This window comes from Triticum urartu, chromosome 7, assembly GCF_003073215.2.
Source record: "Triticum urartu cultivar G1812 chromosome 7, Tu2.1, whole genome shotgun sequence".
Taxonomy (NCBI): domain Eukaryota; kingdom Viridiplantae; phylum Streptophyta; class Magnoliopsida; order Poales; family Poaceae; genus Triticum; species Triticum urartu.
Window position 1 is genome coordinate 650,838,267 of NC_053028.1, and position 16,966 is coordinate 650,855,232.

Here is a 16,966-nt window from a genome sequence, read left to right on the forward strand (position 1 = left end):
GACTTAGCTGCAGTCCAATATGCTCGCCTAAGTTTCAAAAATCCTACCGAGTGATGAGCAAACCTCACACTTGGGGGCTTAGCTGCAGCTCAGTGCTCGCCTAAGTTTGAGAAATCCTACCGAGTGATGAGCAAACCTCACACTCGGGGGCTTAGCTGCAGTCCAGTGCTCGCCTAAGTTTCAAAAATCCTACGGAGTGATGACCAAACCTCACACTTGGGGCTTAGCTGCAGTCCAGTGCTCACCTAAGTTTCAAAAATCCTACCGAGTGATGAGCAAACCTCACGCTCGGGGGCTTAGCTGCAGTCTAGTACTCGCCTAAGTTGAAAAACCATCCCTATCTGCAAGGATGACGAGGTGCAGGTCCACTGCAATCTTCCCCGCGGAGCTGTACCACAAGTACAATGTGCGCTCCATCCCTATCCGCAAGGACGACGAGGTGCAGGTCGACTGCAATCCTCCCCGCGGAGCTGCTCCACAAGTACAAATGTGCGCTCCATCCCTATCCGCAAGGACGACGAGGTGCAGGTCGATTGCAAACCTCTCCTCAGAGCTGCGCCACAAGTACAATGTGCGCTCCATCCCTATCCGCAAGGACAACGAGTTGCATGTCGATTGCAAACCTCTCCTCAGAGCAGCGCCACAAGTACAATGTGCGCTCCATCCCTATCCGCAAGGACGACGAGGTGCAGGTCAATTGCAAAACTCTCCTCAGAGCTGCGCCACAAGTACAATGAGCGCTCCATCCCTATCCGCAAGGACGATGAGGTGCAGATTGACTGGGATATCTCCCTCAGAGTTGCATCTCAAAGAATATTCCGAGTGAAGAATAAGTTCCGCTCGAAGGCGAATGCAAGCACATGCAGAAGATAAACCAAGATTAGATAAAATCTCAAAAGTTTCAGAACGAAGATAAAAGTACTCAGGCGTCATGCCCGAAGGAGTTTAACGGTTACAAAAACCACTCGGCATTCCGAGCCAAATTTAAAGCAGGTTCAAGTATCAAGTTTGTTCACTCGGCAGGAGGAGGACTCGCAGGCTCGACGAACTCGTCCAAATCAATACCGTCAGCGATCCGAGTCGCAGCAGCAATGAAAGTCTCCATGAAGGACTGGAAGTCGTGCCTTTTTGTGTTGGCGACCTTGATCGCCGCCAGCTTCTCTTCTCGAGCCTCTTTGCAGTGGACCCAGACCAGTGACAAAGCCACGTCGGCACCGCATCGGGCAGAGGACTTCTTCCATTCCTGCACTCGACCGGGGACCTCATTAAGCCGAGTCATTAGAGACTCGAGATCATTCTGAAGAGTTGCCCTTGGCCAGAGCGATGAGTCGATGCGTGAAATGGCCACCTTCAGACGAGCAAGATAACTTGTAACACTGGCGACGCGGGATTCCAGTCGAAGCACATTCATGGCAACCTCATCGCCGACTGGAGAAAGGATAGGGTCCAAGCCAGCTGTCTCGATCCGTCCAGTCTCCTCTTCAAAGTTTTATCAGAATTCTACAGAGTCAAGGAGTTAATGAGTCGACTGGCCAGGACTAACTTGCAAGCAGTAAAATAGTCGGGTAAAAAGGGGATACCTTCGAGCATAAGAAAGAGGATTTTGGCGAGAGCTTCCAGATAAGCCTCCAAATCATTCCTCCTATGACTCATGATATCTAGCTGGTCGTTCAGAGCCACTTTATCTTTTTTCAGACGAGTCACCTCTCGATTGGATTCAGTGAGAGACGACTTCAACTTGTTGATTTCCTCCTCTAGCGCTCTATGATACGTCTCCAACGTATCTATAATTTTTGATTGTTCCATGCTATTATATTATCAACCTTGGATGTTTTATATGCATTTATATGCTATTTTATATGATTTTTGGGACTAACCTATTAATCTAGAGCCTAGTGCCAGTTTTTGTTTTTCACCATTTTAGAGTATCACAGAAAAGGAAAATCAAACGGAATGAAACCTTCGGAAAAGTTATTTTTGGAAAGAAAGCAGTATGCGAGTCTTGGAGTGCACGTCACGGGATCAACGAGGAGAGCACGAGGCAGGGGGGCGCGCCCACCCCCCTAGGCACGCCCTCCACCCTCATGGGCCCCTCGTGGCTCCCTTGATGTATTTCTTCCGCCTATATATATCCATATACCCTAAAACTATCGGGGAGCATAATAGATCAGGAGTTCCGCCGCCAGAAGCCTCCGTAGCCACCGAAAACCAATCTAGACCTGTTCCGGCGCCCTGCTGGAGGGGGAATCCTTCTCCGGTGGCCATCTTCATCATCCCGGTGCTCTCCATGACGAGGAGGGAGTAGTTCTCCCTCGGTGCCGAGGGTATGTACCAGTAGCTATGTGTTTGATCTCTCTCTCTCTCTATCTCATGTTCTTGAGGTGATATGATCTTGATGTATCGCAAGCTTTGCTATTATAGTTGGATCTTATGATGTTTCTCCCCCTCTACTCTCTTGTAATGGATTGAGTTTTCCCTTTGAAGTTATCTTATCGGATTGAGTCTTTAAGGATTTGAGAACACTTGATGTATGTCTTGCGTCGGATACCTATGGTGACAATGGGGTATTCTATGATCCACTTGATGTATGTTTTGGTGATCAACTTGCGGGTTCCGTGACCTTGGGAATCTATGCATAGGGGTTGGCACACGTTTTCGTCTTAACTCTCCGGTAGAAACTTTGGGGCACTCTTTGAGGTTCTTTGTGTTGGTTTGAATAGATGAATTTGAGATTGTGTGATGCATATCGTATAATCATAATCACGGATACTTGAGGTGACATTGGAGTATCTAGGTGACATTAGGGTTTTGGTTGATTTGTGTCTTAAGGTGTTATTCTAGTACGAACTCTAGGGCTGTTTGTGACACTTATAGGAATAGCCCAACGGATTGATTGGAAAGAATAACTTTGAGGTGGTTTCGTACCCTACCATAATCTCTTCATTTGTTCTCCGCTATTAGTGACATTGGAGTGACTCTTTGTTGCATGTTGAGGGATAGTTATGTGATCCAATTATGTTATTATTGTTGAGAGAACTTTCACTAGTGAAAGTATGAACCCTAGGCCTTGTTTCAATGCATTGCAATACCGTTTGTGCTCACTTTTATCGTTAGTAACCTTTCTCTTTTATATTTTCAGATTACAAAAACCATCATCTGCTATCCATATACCACTTGTATCACCATCTCTTCGCCGAACTAGTGCACCTATACAATTTACCATAGTATTGGTGTGTAGGGGACACAAGAGACTCTTTGTTATTTGGTTGCAGGGTTGCTTGAGAGAGACCATCTTCATCCTACGCCTCCTACAGATTGATAAACCTTAGGTCATCCACATGAGGGAAATTTGCTACTGTCCTACAAACCTCTGCACTTGGAGGCCCAACAACGTCTACAAGAAGAATGTTGTGTAGTAGACATCAAGCTCTTTTCTGGCGCCATTCCTGGGGAGGTTAGTGCGTGAAGGTATATCTTTAGATCTTGCAATCGAATCTTTTTGTTTCTTGTTTTAGCACTAGTTTAGTTTATAAAAGAAAACTACAAAAAAAATATGGAATTGAGTTTGCCTCATACGCTTCATCTTTTTAATATCTTTCATGAGTATGATGGAAAGGAAAATTGTGCCAAAGTGTGAGAAGAAGAATGCATTGAAATGTTTGGCACTAAATATTTGAATGATGAACATGATTGCAATGTTGTTAGTATGAATTCCTTGAATATCCATGATACTAATGATATGCAAAGCCACAAGATTGGGGATGCTATGTTTGATGAAGATGATATTTTTTGTCCCCCAAATTTTGATGAGCAAATTTATTATGATGATAGCATGCCTCCTATTTATGATGGTTATATTGAAGAAAGTGGATTTGGAGAGGTCATGACTTTATTTAGTAATGATTCCACTATTTCGGAAGAGGTTCCAATTGATTATGAGAACAAAGTTGCTATTTATGATGATTATTGTGATGACCTGTATGCTATTAAAAATAATGATAACCATGAAATTTGTCATCATGATTTTAGTTTTCAATTGGATTATGCCTCACATGATAATTACTTTGTTGAGTTTGCTCCCACTATTATTCATGAGAATAATTTTTCTTATGTGGAGAGTAGTAAATTTACTATGCTTGTAGATCATGAAAAGAATGCTCTATGTGATGGTTATATTGTCGAATTCATTCATGATGCTACTGAAAATTATTATGAGGGAGGAATATATGCTTGTAGGAATTGCAATAATATCAAGTTTCCTCTCTATGTGCTTAAAATTTTGAAGTTATCATTGTTTTACCTTCATATGCAAGTTGATTCTTGTTCCCACAAGTTGTTTGCTCACAAAATCCCTATGCATAGGAAGTGGGTTAGATTTAATGTTCTAGTCATATTCTTCATGATGCTCTCTTTATGTTACAATTCTTATCTTTTATGTGAGCATCCTTGAAATCATCATGCCTAGCTAGGGGTGTTAAACGATAGCGCTTGTTGGGAGGCAACCCAATCTTATTCTTGTTATTTGATTTTTGTTCCAGTTTAGTAATAAATAAATTATCTAGCCTCTGTTTTGGCTGTGTTTTTTTTGTTTAATTAGTGTTTGTGCCAAGTAGAACCGTTGGGAAGACTTGGGGAAAGTCTTGTTGATCTTGCTGTAAAAAAACAGAAACTTTAGCGCTCACGAGAATTGCTGCCATTATTTATTGGAGAGTGCTATTTAGTTTATTCTTTTTGAAGATGATTAATAGATAAATTCCTCACGTCCAGGCATTTATTTTAGAATTTTTGGGGTTCCAGAAGTTTGTGTTAGTTACAGATTACTTCAGACTGTTCTGTTTTTTACAGATTCTGTTTTTCATGTGTTATTTGCTTATTTTGATGAATCTATGGCTAGTAAAAGAGTTTATAAACCATAGATAAGTTGGAATACAGTAGGTTTAACGCCAATATAAATAAAGAATGAGTACATTACAGTACCTTGAAGTGGTGATTTATTTTCTTATACTAACGGAGCTTACGAGTTTTCTATTAAGTTTTGTGTTGTGAAGTTTTCATGTTTTGGGTGAAGGTTCGATGGACTATGGAATAAGGAGTGGCAAGAGCCTAAGCTTGGGGATGCCCAAGGAAACCCATGGTAATATTAAAGGACAATGAAAAGCCTAAGCTTGGGGATGCCTCGGAAGTCATCCCCTCTTTCGTCTTCGTTCATCGGTAACTTTACTTGGAGCTATATTTTTATTTACCGCATGATATGTGTTTTGCTTGGAGCGTCATTTTATTTTCCTTCGTTTTGATTTCTGTTTGAATAAAGTATCAAGATCTGAAATTATTAAATGTTAGAGAGTCTTCACATAGTTGCATAATTATTCGACTACTCATTGATCTTCACTTGTATCTTTTGGAGTAGTTTGTCATTTGCTCTAGTGCTTCACTTATATCCTTTTAGAGCACGGTGGTGGTTTTATTTTGAAGAAATAGATGAACTCTCATACATCACTTATATTATTTTGAGAGTCCTAAAAAGCATGGTAATTTGCTTTGGTTATGAATTTAGTCCTAATATGATGGGCATCAAAGAGGAATATAATAAAAACTTTCATATGAAGTGCATTGAATACTATGAGAAGTTTGATACTTGATAATTGTTTTGAGATATGGAGATGGTGATATTAGAGTCGTGCTAGTTGAGTAGTTGTGACTTTGAGAAATTCTTGTGTTAAAGTTTGTGATTCCCGTAGCATGCACGTATGGTGAACCGTTATGTTAAGAAGTCGGAGCATGATGTATTTATTGATTGTCCTCCTTATGAGTGGTGGTCGGGGACGAGCGATGGTATTTTCCTACCAATCTATCCCCCTAGGAGCATGCGCATAGTACTTTGCTTCGATAACTAATAGATTTTTGCAATAAGTATGTGACTTCTTTATGACTAATGTTGAGTCCATGGATTATACGCACTCTCCCCCTTCCACCATTGCTAGCCTCTCTAATATCGCGCACCATTCGCCGGTATCATAAACCCACCATATACCTTCCTCAAAACAGCCACCATACCTACCTATTATGGCATTTCCATAGCCATTCATATGTATATTGCCATGCAAGTTTCCACCATTCCATTTACTATGACAGGCTCCATCATTGTCATATTGCTTTGCGTGTTCATGTAGTTGACATTGTATTTGTGGCAAAGCCACGGTTCATAATTCTTTCATACATGTCACTCATGAGTCATTGCACATCCCGGTACACCGCTGGAGCCATTCATATAGAGTCATACTTTGTTCTAGTATCGAGTTGTAATCATTGAGTTGTAAATAAATAGAAGTGTGATGATCATCATTAATAGAGCATTGACCCAAAAAAAGGCAAAAAAAGGAAAGGCCAAATAAAAAATAATAAAAAAGGGACAATGCCACTATCCTTTTTTCCACACTTGTGCTTCAAAGTAGCACGATGATCTTCATGATAGAGAGTCTCTTGTTTTGTCACTTTCATATACTAGTGGGAAATTTTCATTATAGAACTTGGCTTGTATATTCCAACAATGGGCCTCCTCAAGTGCCCTAGGTCTTTGTGAGCAAGCAAGTTGGATGCACACCCACTGAGTTTTTTTGTTGAGCTTTCATACATTTATAGCTCTAGTGCATCCGTTGCATGGCAATCCCTACTCACTCACATTGATATCTATTAATGGACATCTCCATAGTCCGTTGATACGCCTAGTTGATGTGAGACTATCTTCTCCTTTTTGTCTTCTCCACAACCACCATTCTATTCCTCCTATAGTGCTATGTCCATGGCTCACGCTCATGTATTGCGTGAAGATTGAAAAAGTATGAGAACATCAAAAGTATGAAACAATTGCTTGGCTTGTCATCGGGGTTGTGCATGATTTAAATACTTTGTGTGGTGAAGATGGAGCATAGCCTGACTATATGATTTTGTAGGGATAGCTTTCTTTGGCCATGTTATTTTGAGAAGACATGATTGCTTTGTTAGTGTGCTTGAAGTATTATTATTTTTATGTCAATATTAAACTTTTGTCTTGAATCATATGGATCTGAATATTCTTGCCACAATAAAGAGAACTACATGGATAAATATGTTAGGTAGTATTCCACATCAAAAATTATGTTTTTATCATTTACCTACTCGAGGACGAGCATGAATTAAAATTGGGGATGCTGATACGTCTCCAACGTATCTATAATATTTGATTGTTCCATGCTATTATATTATCAACCTTGGATGTTTTATGTGCATTTATATGCTATTTTATATGATTTTTGGGACTAACCTATTAACCTAGAGCCCAGTGCCAGTTTCTGTTTTTTCCTTGTTTTAGAGTATCGCAGAAAAGGAAAATCAAACGGAGTCCAAACGGAATGAAACCTTTGGAAAAGTTATTTTTGGAAAGAAAGAAATACGGGAGACTTGGAGTGCACGTCAGGGGATCAACGAGGAGAGCACGAGGCAGGGGGGCGCGCCCTCCACCCTCGTGGGCACCTCGTGGCTCCCCTGATGTATTTCTTCTGCCTATATATATATATCCATACACCCTAAAACTATCGGGGAGCACAATAGATCGGGAGTTCCGCCGCGAGATGCCTCCGTAGCCACCGAAAACCAATCTAGACCCGTTCCGGCGCCGTGCCAGAGGGCGAATCCTTCTCCGGTGGCCATCTTCATCATCCCGATGCTCTCCATGATGAGGAGGGAGTAGTTCTCCCTCGGGGCTGAGGGTATGTACCAGTAGCTATGTGTTTGATCTCTCTCTCTCTCTCTCTCTCTCTCTCTCTCTCTCTCTTTTTCTTGAGGTGATACGATCTTGATGTATCGCGAGCTTTGCTATTATAGTTGGATCTTATGATGTTTCTCCTCCTCTACTCGCTTGTAATGGATTGAGTTTTCCCTTTGAAGTTATCTTATCGGATTGAGTCATTAAGGATTTGAGAACACTTGATGTATGTCTTGCACCGGATACCTATGGTGACAATGGGGTATTCTATGATCCACTTGATGTATGTTTTGGTGATAAACTTGCGGGTTCCGTGACCTTGGGAATCTATGCATAGGGGTTGGCACACGTTTTCGTCTTAACTCTCCGGTAGAAACTTTGGGGCACTCTTTGAGGTTCTTTGTGTTGGTTTGAATAGATGAATCAGAGGTTGTGTGATGCATATCATATAATCATACCCATGGATACTTGAGTTTACATCAGACTATCTAGGTGACATTAGGGTTTTGGTTGATTTGTGTCTTAAGGTGTTATTCTAGTACGAACTCTAGGGCTGTTTGTGACACTTATAGGAATAGCCCAATGGATTGATTGGAAAGAATAACTTTGAGGTGGTTTCGTACCCTACCATAATCTCTTCGTTTGTTCTCCGCTATTAGTGACTTTGGAGTGACTCTTTGTTGCATGTTGAGGGATAGTTATGTGATCCAATTATGTTATTATTGTTGAGAGACCTTGCACTAGTGAAAGTATGAACCCTAGGCCTTGTTTCAATGCATTGCGATACCGTTTGTGCTCACTTTTATCATTAGTTACCTTGCTGTTTTTTTATATTTTCAGATTACAAAAACCATTATCTACTATCCATATACCACTTGTATCACCATCTCTTCGCCGAACTAGTGCACCTATACAATTTACCATTGTATTGGGTGTGTTGCAGACACAAGAGACTCTTTGTTATTTGGTTGCAGGGTTGCTTGAGAGAGACCATCTTCATCCCACGTCTCCTACGGATTGATAAACCTTAGGTCATCCACTTGAGGGAAATTTGCTACTGTCCTACAAACCTCTGCACTTCGAGGCCCAACAACGTCTACAAGAAGAAGGTTGTGTAGTAGACATCACTCCGACCGAAGCCAGTTTCTGGTCAGCAAGGGCAGTCTTCTCCTGAGCCTCCTTCTGCACAGCTGCAAGGTCCAAGTCCTTCTTCTCCAGGGCCAGCCTCATTTTCTCTGCAAAATACACATTTAGATCAAACAGAAGAACAAAGATATAACTTGAAGGATGGTCAAGATAAGCAGTCAACATGCTTTACCTTCCGTACCAGCGACTTCATCTTGAGCCTTCTTTCAGTTCTGCTGAGCCAACTCCAGGTCAAGGTTGAGTTGCCTCTGCTTTTCCTCAAATTCGGCGAACTTGGAGATAAGCATACAAGATTTCTACAATGAGCAAAGGACATATCAATCGACAAGATCAAAGATTATTTACTTCTGAGTGAATAGAACTTCAAGACTACTCAGACCCCAATCGACTGCCAACAGTCGACTGCGGTCTCGGGGACTACACCCAGTGGGTGCACTTAGCGTGCCCCCACTGGTTCGGATCCCACTTGGCTGGTCCACCCAGACCGAGTATAAAAAAAGGGGAGAGAAAGAAGTGCTCACACCCCAACCGACTGCCAGCAGTCGACTGCTGTCGATGTCAAAACCGGCGGATCTCGGGTAGGGGGTCCCGAACTGTGCGTCTAAGGCGGATGGTAATAGGAGGCAGGGAACACAATGTTTTACCCATGTTCGGGCCCTCTTGATGGAGGTAAAACCCTACATCCTGCTTGATTTATTCTTGATGATATGAGTATTACAAGAGTTGATCTACCACGAGATCGGAGAGGCTAAACCCTAGAAGCTAGCCTATGGTATGATTGTATGTTGTCCTATGGACTAAAACCCTCCGGTTTATATAGACACTGGAAGGGGCTAGGGTTACACAAGGTCGGTTACAAAGGAGGAGATATACATATCCGTATTGCCTAGCTTGCCTTCCACACCAAGTAGAGTCCTATCCGGACACCAGACGAAGTCTTCAATCTTGTATCTTCATAGTCCAACAGTCCGGCCAAAGGATATAGTCCGGCTGTCCGGAGACCCCCTAATCCAGGACTCCCTCAGTAGCCCCTGAACCAGGCTTCAATGACAATGAGTCCGGCGCGCAGTGTTGTCTTCGGCATTGCAAGTCGGGTTCTTCTCCATCTTTCGAACATTTGTAAAGCAGTGTCCGGTCCCATAAATGTTTGGACCTCTTGGCTTGTGTGCCCAATAAGGGCTATCTCCCACGCATCGAATGAATACGAGGTGCCAGGGCGTTTTTACATTAGCCCCCCTAGCCAGATAAATAAATTGTCTATTAAAGGGATGGGGATTCCTAGATCCCATCCATACCATCCTCCCCAGCGAGAATCCATCAGAGCGCGTTTCGAAAAGATCCATCCCAGCATGGCCAACCTCCGCTGCTCCTCCTCCCGCCCCCGTAGCCCTAAGCCCGGTGATTGGGCGAGGTGTTCAATCCCGCACAGTCGATTAGTCGAACTGCAGACTAAGGGATTTCTCCCTCCGGCGTATATGGTGCCCGTTCGAGCCGGGCTTGCCACCTACAATGGCGGGGAGCAAGCGGAGAGCCTTCCCTATCCCTCTATGGGGGAACGGGTCTGCCTTGTTCCTTATTTATTAAGGGGACTCGGATTTCCAATTCATCCATTCCTCCGCGGGCTCCTGGAGTTCTACGGCCTCCAATTACACAATTTCATCCCTGCCTCCATTCTACATATCGCCGGCTATGTTGCTCTCACTTCGAGCTGTGGAAAAGGCTATTTTGCCTCGTCCGGAGCCGAAATATGGCGCATCGCTGGTACCGGATACCTGTCCGGTACCCCGAAGAAGTCGTCCGAAGACTGGCCTTCAGAATGGTTTTATATGGAGGATGTTCCCCTTCCGAACCCTGTTCGGCGGGGTCTTCCTGAGTTCAACAATGCTCTTTTGAAGAAACGCTGAAGTTGGTGCCCACGGAGCCCCCAGGTGGAAGACAATGGAGATGTCCTCTATCTGACGAACCAAATTAAAACATTGGCTCAATCAGGATTGACAGTAATCGAAGTTATATCGATTTGCATAATGCAGGGAGTGCAACCACTTCAATATCGTGGGCACCCCTTGTGGTGTTTTAACGGGACGGATGATGCCACCCGCTGCAGGCGTAAGGGTCCGGACAATGCTGCCTCTTTAGCAAAAATTCTGTCCGAATTGTTCAAGGGAGAGGAAGAGGAGTTCACCCGCATCAAGCCACGGATTGGATTCTCCATGTACAATCCTCCAAGTTGGGTAAGTTATATCTCCTTACTCCCATTTTTCCCGCATTCTTTGTTGTAAGTATTCACCTTGCCACTTTGCGGCAGGAACTGCGAAAAGCCATAAAGGAGGTCAGCAGCCCTTCTCCACAACCAGAGGACCCTGACCGGGCCCTCGAATCCGGACTTGAAGAAGATTCGGTTATATTCGTGGAGCTGATAGACTGGCAGTTCTATCAGTTAAGCTGCGATGATGCCATGGTGGCCATTATGACCGACTATCCCGGACTGCTTCCTGCATCGCACGTAAGAAAAACCTAAAATCCCAACTCCAAAAACTAGGATCCCCTTTCAGACACTTCACCCACCATATACATATGGCATTTTTACAGGGAAGGCATTCGGGACGCCCTACCGAACCCGCAGCAACTCCCCAACAAGAGGCACCGAGGCCGTGTAGGCCAAAACGGAAGGCGATCAGGACGGAGACGCCGGCGCAAAGGTATAGAAAAAACCCCGCTCCGTGGTTGTCGTCTTTCTCGAAATGTAATGACGCCCGTGTTTCTTTAACAGAAAAAACGCTTGCCGGAACATGTCCGGCGATGTTGCTAATCACGCTTCCACCAGTCGGGCGCCAGGACCGGACATAGAGGCGGAAGCCGATATGGGGCGGGCGCCAGATAATCCCCCTACAGAGGATGCGGATAGATTATCCGCTACAAACTTAGAAGTGGAAAGCGCCATGAATCATAGGCGCCGCCGGGCCGTACTCCGTGACACTTGTTTCTCACGAGAGGCATTTGATGCCTTCAATTCTGGAGAGGCGTACCTCCGTGCTGCTCAAGATGGTCTAGCTAGAGCCACGAATTAGTATGTAAAGGATGTACGGGTTAGTAAATCTGACGATTTATATGTATCAGTAGCCCCTGAGACTTGAAACAGTTAGCAGAACTGATTTAAGGATCATCTTTATTGTGCAGGTTCTTACAGAGAAGAATACTAGGCTGTCACAGGAGCTGGAGGAATGCAAGACCCAACTACGGGCCGCTGTTGCCGCATTGCAGGAACCGAAAAAGTCTCGCGCTGGTAACATTTACTTTAAAGAATGATGGTTACCATATAGTGTGCGGCGTGGCTGTAGATCTAACAATAGATGTTGCAGATGAATCCGGAGAAAATCCGGAGGACCAGCATGTCGTGCGACAGCTAGAGGCTAGCAAACGCGTGCTGACTGAGGTTAGCGGGAGAAAAACAATCTCCAAGACGCCAATATCAAGCTGAGCGTGGAAATAAAGACGTTCTAGCCCAGCTTGCAGACTCCAAGAAGGAGAATAAGCGGCTTCGGCGCGGTATTTTCAGTAAGTGCTTGAACGAATCCTTTTGAAGGAGTTCAGCGAAGAAGCCGACTAACGGCGTTATGTCTGTAGGTATGCTGACAGGTCGTCCCGCGGAGGAAATGCCCGGGTCTGCGGGTGATCTTCTATCCGAGCTCTCACATCTGCACGAACAAGTTCGAAAGGTGATGCAAGGTGTTGCCCAGGCCTTGTGGCCATCCACCTCCCTGCCAGAAGGCATTGCATAGCTTACGGAGAAGCCCAAGGGAGCACGGCGGCACTTCCGACTATGGAAGATATCGGCCTGCCGACAAGGTGCCAGAGAAGCCTGGGCCATGGTGAAGACGCGGTATTCCAAGGCTGACCCAAATCACATGGCCGAGGTCGGACCTGTGGAGCCCGACGGAAAAGAGATCCCTGTTAGCTTAGTTTATGGGCAAGTAGAATTAGCCGCAAAATATTCCCAACGGGATTGTAGGCTAGACCGCCTGTTGGATGGTATAGAAGAGAAATTTAGTTAGTCTGCATGACTATGTAATTAAAGTGACATGTATAATGCCTTCTAGCCGGATTGTAGATCATTTGTCATGGCGGACCTTTTCGCTTCAACCTCAGGACCCGATAGTCCGGAGTGTATCCGAATACCCTCTCAGTTATATAAGAATCGGGGTATGCGTGGAGACCAGGCGTAGGGGTCATTAGTGCTTGAACAGACAAGTGCCCAACTAGTTATGTTATATTACATGGGTAGTAAGAAACCTCTTCCAGGGAGAATAGGTCCGTTAAGGGTTCCTTTCCCTGGGTAAGCATGCCCTAAAGTGCTTGTCCGGACTACGATAGGAAACGCAGGAAAAACATCTGGGGGTAGATATGGAAAATAAATAAAAATCATCTTTTTTTCACCGACCGAATATTCCCTTAAGAACGCTAGCTTTCGGCTTCACCCAGTCTGTGGTACACATCCGGCTGACCCGGCAGTAACAATCGCAGAGGTGCTCCCCTTATGCCCTAGCCGAATTAACAGGAACGTAGGGCATAAATACAAGAGCCAGGCAACCCAGCTTGGCCTAAACTTAAGTCATATCGATGCATATAATGGCGAAAAAAGCCCCCATGTATGATGAGCGCGGGGCGCGAGGCTCAGATAGATAAATAGGCTTCTATGAAAGAAGCCCCCATGTATGATGAGCGCGGCTAGCGCATCTATAATGTGCAAGCGAGGCACAAGTTGGCCTTTGAAGGCCTAAAGAAGGAATAAAAGAAAGAGAGAAAGAAAAACAAGGCAGATAATGTATATGCAAAAAATGGACAGAGGAAGGAGACGAACATAGAGTCCGGCGCTAGGCGTAGAATCTTCGGAGCCTGGCCACGTTCCATGGGTTCGGCTCGAGTCGATTAGTCGATGCATCCCGTAGTCGGTACGCTCCACCGGTCAGCACTTGGTCAATAATGAAGGGAACTTCCCATTTGGGCTCGAGCTTGTTCTCTTTCTTATCCAGTAGGCGTAGAACTAGTTTGCCAACGTTATAAGTTTTGGCCCGTACTTCTCTTCTTTGGTATCTGCGAGCCTGTTGCTGATAAAATGCGGAACGGGCTTTTGCTACGTCGCGCTCCTCCTCCAGGGTGTCCAGACTGTCCTGCCGATCGAGCTTGGCTTCTCTTTCTTCGTACATGCGCACTCGAGGTGAGTCATGAATTATGTCACAGGGTAAGACTGCCTCTGCGCTGTACACCATAAAGAAAGGTGTATATCCGGTACTACGATTCGGCGTGTTCCGCAACCCCCAGAGTACGGAGTCAAGCTCCTCTACCCAGTGCGTGTTAGACTCCTTTAAGGACCACACTAATCTGGGTTTGATGCCGCTCATGATAAGACCATTTGCTCGCTCAACTTGGCCATTGGTTTGTGGGTGATAGACGGAAGCATAATCAAGCTTGATGCCCATTTTGCTGCACCAGAGTTTTACCTCATCGGCAGTGAAGTTCGTGCTATTGTCAGTGAAGATGCTGTAGGGACGCAGTAACGGTGTATGACACCGGATATGAAGTCTATCACTGGTCCGGATTAGGCTGTTTTAACAGGTTTGGCCTCTATCCATTTGGTGAATTTATCCACCATGACCAGTAAGTATTTTTTCTTGTGGGTTCCCCCTTTAAGGGGTCCAACCATGTCAAGCCCCCAGACCGCGATGGTCCACGTAACGGGGATTGTTTGGAGGGCGGTGTGTGGCATGTGGCTTTGATTTGCAAAGACCTGGCAACCGGCGCAACGTTGGACCAAGTCCTGTGCATTTGCCCGGGCCGTTGGCCAATAGAATCCTGTATGGAAGGCCTTTCTTACAAGAGCCCGGGCTGCGGCGTGGTGACCGCCGAGTCCGACGTGAATTTCTGCCAAAAGGTTCCGCCCTTCCTCTTCGGAGATGCACCTTTGAAGGACTCCGTTAGTGCTTCTTTATACAATTCTCCCTCATGGACCCTATAGGCCTTAGATCGCCGCACTATGCAGCGTGCCTCATTTTGGTCCTCCGGAAGTTCCTGCCTAGTTAGGTAGGCCAGGAATGGTTCTGTCCACGGGGTTATGATGGCCATCATTACATGGGCTGAAGGTGTTATTTTGGTGGCAGAGCCTCCGATTGTGTCAGAGTGTTCGGTATCGGGTATTTTGGACGGGTCTGGACTATTGTTACCGATGTCCCCTTCCCATACTACGGATGGCTTGAACAGCCTCTCCAAAAATATGTTGGGGGGGACCGCATCATGTTTTGCACCGATGCGGGCGAGGATATCCGCCGCCTGATTGTTTTCCCGAGCCACATGGTGAAATTCGAGCCCCTCGAACCGAGCTGACATTTTTAGGACGGCATTTCGGTAGGCCGCCATTTTCGGATCCTTGGCGTCAAAGTCTCCATTTATTTGGGATATTGTGAGGTTTGAATCCGCACGCACCTCCAGGCATTGAATGCCCATGGAGACTGCCATCCGAAGACCATGCAACAGAGCTTCGTATTCGGCTACGTTGTTGTTGTTGTCTGTATATAATATTTGCAGTACGTACTGAACGATATCTCCGGTTGGGAACGTTAGGACGATGCTAGCCCCTAGACCCGCCAGCATTTTAGAACCGTCGAAGTGCATGATCCAATTGGAGTATGCGCCGTACTCTTTAGGGAGTTCGGCCTCCGTCCATTCGGCGACGAAGTCGGCCAATACTTGCGACTTAATGGCTCGTCAAGGTTTGTATGCTATATCGAACGGGAGGAGCTCAATGGCCCATTTGGAAATCCGTCCCGTAGCATCGCGGTTGTTTATAATATCATTAAGTGGCACTTCCGAGGCTACTGTAATCGAACACTCTTGAAAGTAGTGTCGCAGCTTTCGGGATGCCATGAATACCGCATATGCTATCTTTTGATAATGTGGTTACCGTGATTTGCATGGAGTGAGGATAGTGGATACATAGTATACCGGCTTTTGAAGAGGGAATTTCTGTCCGTCCGCTTCTCGTTCGACGACAAGCACTGCGCTTACAACTTGATGAGTTGCCGCAATGTACAACAGCATTGGTCCGCCGATGTTTGGCACGGCCAGGATTGGGTTGGTTGCCAAAATGGCCTTTATTTCTTCCAATCCGGCTGTGGCAGCGTCCGTCCACTCGAAGTGTTCGGTGCGCCGAAGGAGGCGATAAAGGGGTAAAGCCTTTTCTCCTAAGCGGGAAATAAAGCGGCTTAGAGCCGCCATGCATCCAGTTAACTTCTGGATTTGTTTGAGGTCTGTTGGGGTAGCCAACTGTGACAAAGCTCGGATTTTGGCCGGATTAGCTTCAATACCTCTACTAGAGACAATGAAACCCAGGAGCTTTCCGGCTGGCACGCCGAAAACGCATTTTTCCGGATTGAGCTTGATGTCGTATGTTCGGAGGTTCTCGAATGTTAGCCTCAAGTCGTCTATCAAAGAGTCGACATGTTTGGTTTTGACTACCACATCGTCTACGTATGCCTCTACTGTTTTGCCGATTTGTTTCTCCAGACATGTCTGAATCATGCGCTGATATGTTGCGCCGGTGTTTTTGAGCCCAAAAGGCATTGTGTTGAAATAGAAGGGACCGTATGGTGTGATGAATGCCGTTGCGGCTTGGTCGGACTCCGCCATCTTGATTTGGTGGCAACCGGAGGATGCGTCGAGGAAACACAATGACTCGTGTCCTGCGGTAGCATCGATAATTTGATCGATGCGGGGGAGGGGGAAGGGATCCTTTGGGCAGGCTTTATTGACATCCTTGAAATCGACACAAAGGCGCCAAGATTTATCCTTCTTTGGTACCATCACCAGGTTTGCTAGCCATTCTGGGTGTTTTATTTCTCTGATGAATCCGGCCTCCAATAACTTGGCTAGTTCCTCTCCCATGGCCTGTATCTTAGGTTCGGAGAAACGCCGAAGAGCTTGCTTGACCGGCTTGAATCCCTTTAGGGTATTGAGGCTATGATCGGCCAGCCTGCGTGGGATTCCTGGCATGTCTGAGGGATGCTAGGCGAATATGTCCCAATTCTC